The 13,575-nt window shown below is 41.3% G+C and overlaps 1 long non-coding RNA gene across 2 annotated transcripts; it reads left to right on the top strand.

Moving 5' to 3' along the window:
- The first annotated feature begins 1,243 nt into the window (after positions 1-1,243).
- Positions 1,244-11,311, top strand: LOC147357009 (uncharacterized). Of its 2 annotated transcripts, XR_015143714.1 has the most exons (6): positions 1,244-1,371; positions 2,587-2,673; positions 4,917-4,975; positions 7,473-7,539; positions 8,020-8,044; positions 9,341-11,311. It is a non-coding gene; the product is annotated as an uncharacterized LOC147357009 (long non-coding RNA). The 2 variants fall into 2 exon arrangements; XR_015143713.1 differs by lacking the exons at positions 7,473-7,539; positions 8,020-8,044; positions 9,341-11,311 and adding an exon at positions 5,439-5,799.
- Positions 11,312-13,575: the final 2,264 nt, after the last annotated feature.

Genomic DNA, 13,575 nt, shown 5'->3' with positions numbered 1-13,575 from the left:
GAGTCAGACATGACTGAGAGACTGATCTGATCTGATCTGATCTGTGAGTCTGCTTCTTTTTTGTCACATTCACTAGTTTGTTGTGTTACTGATATTCCACACATAAGGGATATCATTCAGTATCTGTCTTTCTCTGATTTATTTCACTGAGCATACTGCTACTGCTAAGTCGCTTCAGTCGTGTCCGACTCTGTGCGACCCCATAGACGGCAGCCCACCAGGCTCCCCCGTCCCTGGGATTTTCCAGGCAAGATCACTGGAGTGGGTTGCCATTTCCTTCTCCAATGCATGAAAGTGAAAAGTGAAAAGTGAAAGTGAAATCGCTCAGTCGTGTCCGACTCTTAGTGACCCCATGGACTGCACTACCAGGGTCCTCCATCAATGGGATTTTCCAGGCAAGAGTACTGGAGTGGGGTGCCATTGCCTTCTCCTCACTGAGCATAATACCTCCAAATCTATCCATGTTGCTACAAATGGCATATTTTAATTTTTATGGATGAGTAGTATTCTTTCTATTGTATGTCTGTGAATATAGATACACACACACACACACACACATATATATATATATATATACACACACACATACACACACATAACATCTTCTTTATGCACTCATTGGCTGCTGGATACTTAGGTTACTTTCATATCTTGGAAACTGTAAATAATACTGCTTTAAACAGTGGGCTTCATGTACTTTTTTGAAATAGTGGTTTTGATTTTCTTCAAATATATACTCAGGAGTAGAACTGCTAGATCATATGGTAGCTCTATTTTTATTTTGTTGAGGAACGTTTATACTGTTTTCTGTAGTGTCTGTTGCAATTTACATACCCACCAACAGTGTGGGAGGGTTCACTTTTCTCAGTATCCTCACCAACATTTGTTTTTTGTATACCTCATTGTTTGTTTTTTTTTAATCTGCATTTCCCTGATGATGAATGATGCTGAGCATCTTTACATGTGTTTCTATTGAGTATTTTTAAACTGATATGTACAGGTATAAATCTTAACACCTATACAATTTCTTTTATGTTTCACCCACTTAGATGTGGGTCTAGGCCCTTTCCTTTAACAAGAGTTGATACAGAGTGATGAGGGCTTACTTACCACTGACAGATGTCCTGGAAATAACACTGTGTAATGTCCACAGTTAAGCCTGAAAAGGCCATGAGCCACTCAGGTCTATCTCCTGTTTGAGCCCTCCACCACCCACAATGAGCTCTGCGGTTCTGCCTTCTAGGAGGAAGCCCAGGCCTCGTGGGGAGGCTTACTGAAGCTCGGCCAGCATACCCAGCTTCAGCTGCAGACCTGACAGTGACGTCACCTCCAGAGGAGTCCAGCTCCTAGTGTCAGTATCAACCCCAACTGGTGAGTCTCCTCTCCTGAGATCCCAACATCCTAGAGCAGAAATAGCCATCCCCACTGCACCCTAACTGGATTCCTCACCTTGGGACCAAAGTGGGTGTCACATGCCATGACATGGGGCTTAGTTTATAAAAACATTTTATATTAAAAGCAACAAGAAAAACACACTTGTGGAAAATTCACAGGTTACAATAGACCGTACATTAAAATCTGTTTCCTTCATTTCCTATTCTGTAGCCTTCTAGATGTTGTCTCTGGAAGTAATGTTATTTTTTCCAGATTTATTAATGGAACTATCAGATAGTGCTGACACTGACGTGCATGTTTCTAAGAACTTTACCTACTTTTACTCATTTGCTCTTCATTCACCATGAGTTCTCAGATGGTAGCTGGAAGGGAATTCTTCTGCTTCATTCTGATTTCCTTCCAAAACTGGGTGTCTGAACTGCTGTCCTTTACTCCTTTTTGAATTATATTCCTCCAGTATATTTGAAAATACAGTCCCTAGGGATTTGCCTGGCAGTCTAGTGGTTAGGATTTCCCCTTCCAAAGTAAGGGGATTGGGTTGTGGGTTCAATCTCTAGTCGGGAGCTAAGATCCCACATGCCTGGGAGCCAAAAATCCTAAAATGTAAAAAACAACTAAGCAATATTGTAACAAATTCAATACATAGTTTAAAAATCTTATTAAAAAAGAAATAGATTCCCTAATTCTTTGTTTTAAATTTTATTCCTGTTTCCTTATTTATAACCACACACACACACACACAAAGACACACACAGACACACACACATTTTCCATCAAGCTGGGAAGCACTAAAATTGTTCATTTAGAATAACAATATTACCTGTTATTTTCCACCATTGCTTCATATCTCAGTTGGGTAATCCTTGGAAATAATTTGACACCATCTTAATTATTGTTTTATTTCATCAAGGACCCATTTAGTCTGTTAGTTCAGATATTTGGAGGTGAGGTGAGTCAGCAATGAAAGGCTTCCCTGGTGGCTCACACAATAAAGAATCTACCTTCAGTGCAAGAGACACAGGTTCAATCCCTGGGTTGGGAAGACCCCTGGAGAGGGGAATGGCTACCCATTCCAGTATTCTTGCCTGGAGAATCCCATGGACAGAGAGACTGGCTGGCTACAGTCCATTGAGATGCAAAGAGCCCAACGTGATTGAGTGACTGACACTTTCACCTTTTTTTTTTTTCCAGTGACAATAAGGCTTTGTACTCCACCTGGCCTTCCCAGATGGCTCAATGGTAAAGAATCTGCCTCCCAGTGCAGGAGACACAGGAGACGTGAGTTCCATCCCTGGGTTGGGAAGATCCCTTGGAAAGGAAATGGCAACTCACTCCAGTATTCTTGCCTTGAAAATCCCATGGACAGAGGAACCTGACAGGCTACAGTCCATGGGGTTTCAAAGACTCAGATGCTATTGAACACAGAGGTACACACACACAATATGGGATTCCATACCTTGTAAGGGCACCTAATTTGTTTTAAATGGGGCAACTTTTGGAGAAGGAAATGGCAACCCACTCCAGTATTCTTTTTTTTACTTTACAACATTGTATTGGTTTTGCCATACATCAACATGCATCCGCCACGGGTGTACACGTGTTCCTATCCTGAACCCCCCTCCCACCTCCCTCCCCATACCATCCCTCTGGGTCAACCCAATGCACTAGCCCCAAGCCTCCTGTATCCTGCACTGAACCTGGACTGGTGATTCATTTCTTATATGATATTATACATGTTTTAATGCCATTCTCCCAAATCATCCCCCCCACTCCCTCTGCCACAGAGTCCAAAAGACTGTTCTATACATCTGTGTCTCTTAGCCACTCCAGTATTCTTGCCTGGAATATCCCATGGACAGAGGAGCCTGGTAGGCTACAGTCCATGTGGTCGCAAAGAGTTGGACATGACTGAGTGACTTCACTTCCACTTTTTCATCTTTCTCTTAAAGTTTTCACTTCTGTGTTTTAGGGGGCTGGTCACTTATCATCCTATAGCCACTGTTCATGACCATGAGAATGGGGAGCGATTAGGTGTTGAATTATGACCCAGAACACACATTTAATCCTAGAGTATTGGGTTGTCTAAAATTCTTCATGTAGAAAAACAATACACTTTCACCTAACCTACAGCTGAAAGCACAGTGAATTGTTTTTTGTTACTTGTTCAGTGAATAGCCAGGCTTTACACACAATAACAGATAAATTGTTAAATGAATTGACAGAGACTGAGAGATAAGTAAGTCTGTACATGTAGGTGCATATGGAGAAAAGGAAGTAATATATGTAGAGAAGGAGAGAAAGATTTACATAATTTGATAAGTATATGCATTTTACAATAAGAATATGACATTTTGCAGTTGAATTTCAATTAATGCTGCTTTTTATTTCAACTGGAACATATTTTAAATTATTTGATCTAGAAATATCTGGTTACTTAGAAATCTTAGAAATAATTGGAAATGATATATGTACAAGAATAGAATTCATTTTCTTGTCAACAAGTTAACCTTGTTCTTCCTCACCCTGAGATGTTCACAAACAACTATATTTGGGGGGCAGGCCTTTTTCTCTCATATACATTATTGTCTTAATCAGAGAGGAATCTGTGAACCTAGGATTCAGTTTTTGAAATAAAATATTTACTTTGAAAAGCCCAGTTTGTCCATAGAAACACAGTTTCTGGACAGTAGCAATTGGACTCATCCTGTGCAGAGTCCAGTTCACTCTGAAAGTTCTGTGATGAATCGTCTCCACTGTAATGTGATAATGCACATTCTGCACCAGGTGTCGCTTTGTGAGCTGAGAGGTTCACATATGGTGTCAAGTGAGAAGAGCTCACGTTCAACCTTGAGAGTGAAAATGGGCATCCTGAACTATTGTTCTGAAGGGAGGTTCCTACTGATCCTCTGTAGGCTGTTTCTTCAAATGGGCTGGTTAACTGTTACTGACTTTTTGTCCTCATTTTTTTTTTTTCATTTCCATCACATTAGAGAGATATAAATGTATTTTATAGTTTTGTTTTATTCCTTAATTTATATTTTTTGTCCTGCTGTCAGATGGCCGCCTTAAATATCTTCCTAAATTAGAAAAATGTACAATTGCCTAGTGACAGTTTTGTACACACTCTTCCATAAAAAAATGGAAAGAACAGAAACAGGAGAACCATGAGGTCTCCCCGACAATGGACATTGCATGAAAAGGGAATGACAGCTCAACAGACAGGAGGGTCATAGGTCTATCATTGAAAGCTGACATGCATTTTAGTGTTTCTATTTCCCCATCTGTTAGGTTATCATTGGTTAGTATGCAGAAGCTGTACCTCATTTCTTTCCTGCTCCTCTCCTTTGCTGTCCTTCATCCAGCAAAGAGAATGATTCAATGGCAGCTCAGTCCATAGTTACTAACCTCCCACATGCATACGCTTCACCTTGTGTCCCCATCAAAAAAAAAGAAAAATAGAACACTGAGGGATTGGTGAGCAGCCTCACCAGTGTCCTGACAGCTACTCTGTGTCTCTCTAGTTCCCCAGGAGGACCCCCCTTGGGGATGGAATGAGGAACAAGAACTGAGTACCCTGAAGGTATGGTCACCTCTCTTTATCTGGGATAAGACCTTTGCTTCACTTCTTTCTTTATTATTCAGCCGAATGCAATTATAGTCGTCTGACAATGTACATTATCACTGATACATACAGTTTACTTTGTTGCTGGAATATTGAGGGTATATCTGTTATCAACACAGACCTGATTTAAAAGGACATTTTAAAATGAAAGCATGTTACTACTGTATAACAGTAGGTACTTTCCTCAGCAGAAATTTTTCCTCCTTGAAAAGAATTTTGTAATTGTTGGTCAAACGGAAACTGAGAGATCTTATGTGAAATAGGAAACACTTTTCAACAGGGGAGACTTTCTATTTCCTTTTGGGGCCATTGACTTAAGGAGTTTTAGTTTTCTGAGAAGAAAAGTCAGAGAAAAGAAGACTTAGTGCAGAGAATAAAAGACGCTGACACCCTCACACTGTTTTCTTGTCTGTCATCAGAGGTTTATGAAACAGCCAAAGAGATTTCTTCATATTCAGGGATATACATCCCTCTGTTCAGATACAATCTAACTGATGAAGGTGGGTCTCTTTGCTGCCTCAAGTTGGGGAGGAGCCCTGAATTTGGGTTCCTACAGGTGGTGAGACCAACAGATTGATATCCCAGGAAAATGCGCTGGCCCAGTTCTAGTGTCTCCAGAAGCAGCTGTATCATTTAGATGGTGTGCGATTGTGTGAAGGAGGGTGTTTGGAGGTGGGGCTGTGTGAACCTACATCGTATGATTGTGAATCTGCCTATCTGTGTATTTACTCAGGAGATATTTCCTTTTAGACAATAAAGCTGTCAGTGTTCTTTGCAAAAAAGTCTCATTAACACTGCACAGTCTCTGTGCATTCCCTCTTGTGCCATCAACATAGCTCTTCCCCAGGTTTGGTTCGTGTTCCCTTTAGTTGGCTGGAGATGGTGCAGAGATCGATGACCTCAGCTTTTGATATCTTAAGTTGCAAAGATAAACTGAAAACCCAGGGCTGGGTCTAAGTATGAATGCTTTTGACCCCTGACCTGCCCATGTCAGTGAGATGAGTGATCCTCAGTCATGGAGCAAGGGGTCCTTGCTCCATGTCCATACTTCGAAGTATTAGTAGCTCCAGAGTTCCAGATCCTGCCCTTCATTATAAGGTGGCCTCTGTGGTCACAGAACCCAGGGCAGCTACTGGGGGCATTAATGGCCGACTTCGGCACAGTCATTAGTGTGAAAGTTATCTCTGGACCCTCATCCTTCTATCAGCTCACAGAGAGTTGTATAGCTTCATGTAGACAATACAGGTCACATCCATCAGTGCAGGTATCAGATTAACTAGGGCACAAACAGATAAGAATCAGGAAGATGTGTTATTGTATTGGGTAACAGTACCATAAGTCTTTCAATTGATGAAACCCTGCAGCACACACCCAAGGGGTAATGGCAACTAAGAACTCAAAGTGAAACTTGATTGTTAGCTTGGTGACCATGACTCTTGTTGAAAATCCCCTATCTGTGTGGTTTAGAGATGTTTAGTGCTTACTCTGTGCTTTTTCTAAGGTGTTGTCCCACTAAACGTATGCCCCCTGTGAGTATGGACAGCAGCTGACTCAGTGGACATCCACATACTGTAGAGAAAACAAATATTTATAGAAAAATATGGTATTGTTGATAGTAGCTGTATAGGAATTCTGTATTATCAAAACTTGTATATCTGATATTCTTTAAGACAAGTGATTAGTGAATTAATAGAAGAGCATATTTCGCTCAGGTTTGAATTCAGTCCTCTAACAGAGTTTACTTTTAATCAAGTACAAAGTCTCATAGAAAACATGATGTAGTAGAAGCACCTGTGAATCCTGGAGGAAGAATGATCTGGGAAAAGTCAAGAGACAGTGACAATTTAGCAGGAGCTCAAAATAAGCAGGAGGAGTCATAGGTCTCTTTCATTGAACAGTAGCATTCATTTTAGAGTTTTCCTTTTATTAGACTGAATATTTCCTTTTTATTAGGTTTCTCTTAGCTAGAGGGCAAAGCTCTGTTTCCATTTCCTTCCTCCTCTCCTTTGCTTTCCTTTCTCCTCTGAAGAGAATGCTGCTGCTAAGTCGCTTCAGTCGTGTCCGACTCTGTGCGACCCCATAGACGACAGCCCATCAGGCTCCACAGTCCCTGGGATTCTCCAGGCAAGAACACTGGAGCGGGTTGCCATTTCCTTCTCCAATGCATGAAAGTGAAAAGTGAAAGTGAAGTCACTCAGTCGTGTCCGACTCTTAGCAACCCCATGGACTGCAGCCTACCAGGCTCCTCCGTCCATGGGATTTTCCAGGCAAGAGCAATGGAGTGGGGTGCAATTGCCTTCTCCTCTGAAGAGAATGGATGAACACGAATTCAGCTCATACTCATTAACCTCCCACAGCCATGCACACCACCCCATGTCTACACAAAGAGAAAACCCCTTGAATGTTTGCAAAGCAGCCTCACCAGTGTTGTAACAGCTATTCTGTGTCCCTCTAGATCTAACTGAGGACCTGTCAGTCAATCCACATTTGACAGGACAGAAGAGACTCCGTATATCTCCAAGGTAAGCTGTTTTGTTTTTTTTTTTTTTTTTTCTGGACTGAGACAGAAATATTGTTTCATTTCTCTTTCAGTAGAATTAAGTTATGAGGCTTTGAGGGTGTTTATTCCAGTTAGAGACTATTCCCTTGGTTGAGATAATGTGGAGTGAGTCTTTTACAGACTCATGATGCCTCAGTCCACAGGATATTGAAATTGCTAGCATCCACCACACCCTGTAGAGTACAGAGTTCTCTCTCCTGCAGCAACATTTCCCCTAGGAAAAGAATTCTGCAATTTCCAACGCAAATGGACTTGGAAGTTCCATCCTCCAGGCACAGGTCTTGCCTTTCATCCTGACATCCTGGGCACCAGTGCTCTGATCTTGCTGGGTTCCCTGGACTCCACCACTGCTCCTCCTCATTTTCTACTGTCACCAAATGAACCAAACACTGTGCATCTTTGTGATCTTCTCCTCACAGTGTCTTCTCTTTTGTACTTGCAGGTGGCCCTTTCACAATGTGAAAGCGGTAGGTATTCTAGAGTCATTCACTTGGGCAGAAAAAGCTCTGTAGATGGGAAATTTGGGGCTTTCTCACTGGTTTTAGGGCAGACACACACTGATTCCAAATTCCTGCTGGGAACGAGTATAGGGACCCTGGTGGTAAAAGTAGCTTGCAAGTAGAATAATATGGCCAGTCCTATAGTTCCAGGAAGAAGTTATGTTATGGTTAATAATGTAGGTTTGTGTCCATGGGAATAGGTTTGTCTCTATGTGTAATGAATAGTGTGATTCTTTGTGTGTGTGTGATTTTTTGTGTGTTGTGTTTTTGTCAATTTATGTCACCCTAAACGTCACTGTTACTGGTGTCATCTTCCCCCTAAAAATTCCCATCACCATTGTACCATGAATGAGTATGTGTATAAGAATTAAACAAGGTATACATTAGCTGTATGATTTGATTTTATAGCAAGAGAAATCCTTTAACCTGGAAGACAAATTAGATCATTACCCAGGAAAATATTTACAGGATTCTTTTAATTTTTATTAATATTTTAATTGTCTCTGCTGGGTCTTCATTGCTGCACAGGCTTTTCTCTACTCGTGGAGAGCGAGGGCAATGGTATAGCTGTGGTGCATAGACATCACTTTGGAGGCTTCTTTTGTTGCAGAACAGGAGTTCTAGGGCTCTTGGGCTGCAGTGGTTTTGGCACGTGGGCTCAGTAGCTGCGGCTCTTGGGCTCTAGGGCACAGGCTCAGTAGTTGTGGGTCATTAGCTTAGTTGCTCCAGGGCATGTGGAATCATTCCAGACCAGGGATTGAGCCTGTATCTCCTGCATTGGCAGGTAGATTTTTAACCACTGAGCCACCAGGGAAGCCCTACAGGCTTCTTAATGAGCAAAACTGTGTTTCAGAAGCCCCCTTACTGGGCCAAAAACACATTCATTTAACAGTAAATCTCACCTCTTAGTAGGTCTTATAGCATTTTGATTGGTCATCATTCATCCCTCTGCCACTTCCCTCACTCAAACTCTCTCCCACTTGAGCCTCAGAATGAATCCTCCCCCCTCACCCAAGGCACCTAATGGTTCTGGGGAGGCTCCTCCTTCTGCTGGGAGCCCCTGGTGGTACCCACGTGACACACCCAGTTCTAGAAGAATCTGATAAAGGAGGAGCGTCCAGGCATAGATGGAGGAAGTTCAGTCCAGCTTTGCCTCTTAAGGTTTGGTGTCCAGTCAGTCCTGTTAACTCAATGCAACATGTTGCTTTGCCTGTCTCTAGAACTTTTCCACCTGGCAACTAAAATTTTATAACCATTCAACAGACCCTCCCAATGTCAACTTCCTTCCGGCTCTTGGAATCACCCTTCTACTCTCAGCTTCTCCTCAGTTTTCCTCTGGATACCACAGGTAAATGGAATCCTGCACTGTTTGTCTTACTGTGACTGGCTTATTTCACTCTTAACTATATCTTTCCACTTCATTTATTGCTGAAAATGACAGGATTTCCTTCATTTTTAAAGACTGAATCACATTCCAGTGTATGTATACATCACATTTTCTTGATTTATCTGCCCGTGGGCACTGGACAGTATCTCCATCTTGGTTGTTGTGTACAAGGTGGCAAAGGATAAGAAATTGTAGATACATCCTGGAACATTCTAGCTTTGTATCCTTTGGACATAAACTCAAATAAGTGATTTCTGGATCTTATGATAATTTTTGGATCCTTATAATTTTTGGAGGGACTTCCAAACTGTTCCATAATGGGTATGTCATTTTCCATTCCCACCAACAGGGTACAAAAGTTGCACTTCTCCACATCCTTGCTAACATCTGTTATATTCTATTTATAATACACATCCGCAAAGGTGATATCTCCCTTTGACTTGGTTTCTGCTTCACTGATACTTAGTGATGTTGAGCACTATTCTTATGCATATTGATCACTTCTAGGAAGAAATATTATTGAAGCTTTTTACAGATGTGAGAGTTGGACTATAAAGAAAGCTGAGTGCCAAAGAATTGATGCTTTTGAACTGTGGTGTTGGAGAAGACTCTTGAGAGTCCCATGGACTGCTAGGAGATCAAACCAGTCCTGAATATTCACTGGAAGGACTGCTGTTGAAGCTGAAACTCCAGTACTTTGGCCACCTGATGCAAAGAACTGACTCATTTTAAAAGACCCTGATACTGGGAAAGATTGAAAGCAGGAGGAGAAGGGGACGACAGAGGATGAAATGGTTGGATGGCATCACTGACTCAATGGACATGAGTTTTAGTAAACTCCAGGAGTTGGTGATAGACAAGGAGGCTTGGTGTGCTGCATTCCATGGGGTTGCAAACAGTCAGACAAGTCTGAGTAACTGATTTGAATGACTGAAACTTCAGTTATTTGCCTGCTGTTGTTTTGGAGTTGAGTTGTAGTAGTTTCTTTGATATTCTGGATATAGGCCTCTTATTCAGATACATATTTTGCAGATACTTTCATTCTATAAGTTGCCTTGTTGCTGATTGTTGAGACTGTCCTTTCTTCACCTGGTAATTTTAGAACCCTGGCAAAGATAATTTGGCTACACATGTGTCAGTTTATTTGCAATTCCCTTCTTATGGTTCATTGGTCTCTCTTCTTGTTTTGTTGTTGGTACAACACTCGTTTGATTTTTGTGGCAATCATGTGTTTTGAATTCAGGAAGCTTTAAAGCCTCATTGTTCTTAAGATTTTTTCACTTTGGGTTTTTTTAGGTTCCATACGTGTTAGTATTTTGGTTTTCTTTTTTTCCATTTCTATAAAATTGAGGTTTTGTGAGTGGTTTCAGTATATATGTATATCACTTTTAGTTGTATAAGAAGGTCAACAGCACTAAATATTCCAGTCTATGAATATGGTATGTCATTCCATTTACTTGTCTCTTCTTTCTTTCAACAGTGTCCTATGGTTTTCAGTGCACAAATCTTTCACTTCCTAAGGAGCCTTTTGCACTACCTTGTTTGAGTTATATGAGTCAGGGATGGGGAAGATGGGCTCAAGAAGAGAGGGAATGTCCTCCCTCCCCTCTGTTCATACCCTATGGTTACTTGTAGTACAAGTGTGCAGGGCCATGCCCTTCACCTCTGCCTACAAGTGAGCCCTCTACTGGGAATTTTCTTTGAATCTGAGTGTTCACCTTACTATTGAAATGTCCACAAGCACTCTCCAAATGTCTGGCCTGTGTCCAAGAGACCCAGGTATACCTACATATGAATGAGAATATCAGACCATCAAATCTTCTGCAATAAAGAAAAACCAGAAAGCAGTTCAGTGTCTTTTCCTTATCTTTGGAACTTTTAGAGTTGAATGTTCCAGTGTAGTAGCCACTGCTCAGATCAGCCTATTTATAATGAACATTCTTCAAACAATAGTTATTGTGTTATCTTAAAAAACCCGCAAAAAACACACAGTTACTTGGTCACATTAGTGATATTCCAAGTGTGTCCATAAGTGTTGGAATTTCAGTTTCATAAGCTTGAAAGTGAGAGCTATATTGAGCGTGTGGAAATGTAAGGTTAAAAGGTGATTCTCTCAGCATCTCTCTGTCATGTGAAATTTTGCAACTGTGATCAACATCTTGTGGAAGGGCTCTAACTTCACCAAGCACAGGGAAGGTCTGTGAACCTGGAGGGAAGACCAGGGAGATGTTTTGTGAGCCAAGAGGAGGAGGAGAGATGGGTGGGTCAACTTGTATAATGACTGTATTATTGCTCATACATCTACAGAATGTATGCTAGAGAGCACTAGCAGCAGTGATGTAGAAGAGAACTAGGTAGGGCACAGTTCTCAGGGAGAGTAGGATTTAGAGGGAGAGGGTTCCTGAACCACTTGGGTTATACCTGCTTCTTTGGAGATAAAATAGGTGAATATGAACTGAGGATTTAAATTAGAGGGAGATGGTTTCTGGACCACTTGGGAGATAAAAGAAGGTGAATATAAACTGAAGAAGAAGAAGGGAATATGTGTAAAGTTGTGATATGTTCCTCATATTTTAATGAAATAATAGAACTATGTGTCCATGTGTTTTATTGTGCTGTGCTTATAGTCATTTCTTGTTATAGACATCTCTTCTTGCTTTTACATTTAGAAATGTCCTTTCTCACAAGACTCCTCTTTCTTTGTCCCTTCATTGACAAATATGAATGCGTGGTTTATGTTTAGTACCTTCAAATTCTTATATACAAGGGACTTTGGCTTCATGTTTAAATTCTCCTATGATGGCCATATCCTAATGGGACCAAAAGTCTAATAGTTACTTGACACTGCAGACCAAGTTCTTGCAATGAGTGTCAGGTTCTGGGTGAGACATGAACCCTCTCCCTCTGCATTTTCAGGACTTGTGGCTTCCCCTCACATTTGTCTTCATTGTTTATTCCTAATGTAAAGGGTGTTTTGGGGGTGGGATAAGTCAAAGCACACAGGCTCTGGTGTCCCTGCCTGGACTGAGTCTCCTGGAGCTCTTCTTAGCTTCCAAACCTCCCCAAGGATGCTGTGCTGAAGGTACTTCCTTAGCTGCTGCCAGAGACCAGCATGGCCACAGATTCTAGAAAATGTGAAGGAGCCACTGGTTTTCTTTACACACATTCTCACAGCCCTGCTGACCTGGTCTTCTGGGACTGACCAGACCTAGGTCAGAGACTCAGAGCAGCAGGACTCAGTGTCACTGTTCCCCATAGAACCCAGTGCTCCATCCAGACAGCCCTGCATCTGCTCCCCACACCCCAGTCCTGCCCATCCTGTGACCTTTACTCAAGCTTTCCCAGGTTTCATTCCTTCTAGTCCTTCCAAGGTTGGGGTAAACCCTGGCTGGTTCTATGTGTATATGAGGCCTCCCTATCTGTAGAACCTTTGTGGCACCAGTTCAGACTAAGATAATTTGGACATGCTACTTTAATTATAATATTGTTTTCATCCTCCCTGAGGGGCTAAGAGACTTAAGCAGTTATTTTGAGAATTAAGTTTCTCCCAGTTATCTAAAGTTACCTCAGGCACAGAATACTTATTTGTTACCTCAAGTTGGTTGTATATCTAGGCTGTTGTGGAAAGTGATGCAGTTGAATTTAGGACTGCAGATATCTCTCTGTGATACTGATTTAATGTCCTTTGTGTATATGTCCAGAACTGTGTTTGCTGAATCATATGACATTCTGTTAATACTCTTATAAGGAACCTTTTACTGTTTTCACCAGCATAGCCACACAACTTACATTCCCATTAGCAGTGTACAAAGGTTCCAGGTCCCCACATCATGGCCTTAACCTGTTAATTCTTTGCCTTTATAATACACAACCTAACAGGCATGAGGTGTTGATTTACTTTGCCCTGATGATTAGTGAGGTTGGAAGCCTTCTCCTTTGTAAGTTAGCCACTTGTATGTCTTGTTCCCGAAACATCTGTTTGAATCTTTGCACATTCCTCAACTCACTTATTTACTCTTTTTAATATTTTATTCATTTTGCATATGAGCTGTGGTATTTTCTTATGTATTTTGAAGATGAGCTCCTTATCTGGTATAGGGCTTGTAATTTT

The sequence above is a fragment of the Bos grunniens genome, chromosome 16 (assembly GCF_055505025.1).
Source record: "Bos grunniens cultivar Pamir isolate PY7600 chromosome 16, Bosgru_T2T1.0, whole genome shotgun sequence".
Classification (NCBI taxonomy): domain Eukaryota; kingdom Metazoa; phylum Chordata; class Mammalia; order Artiodactyla; family Bovidae; genus Bos; species Bos grunniens.
The sequence above is the reverse complement of the archived record's forward strand: the minus strand, read 5'-3'. Positions and strand labels throughout refer to the sequence as shown.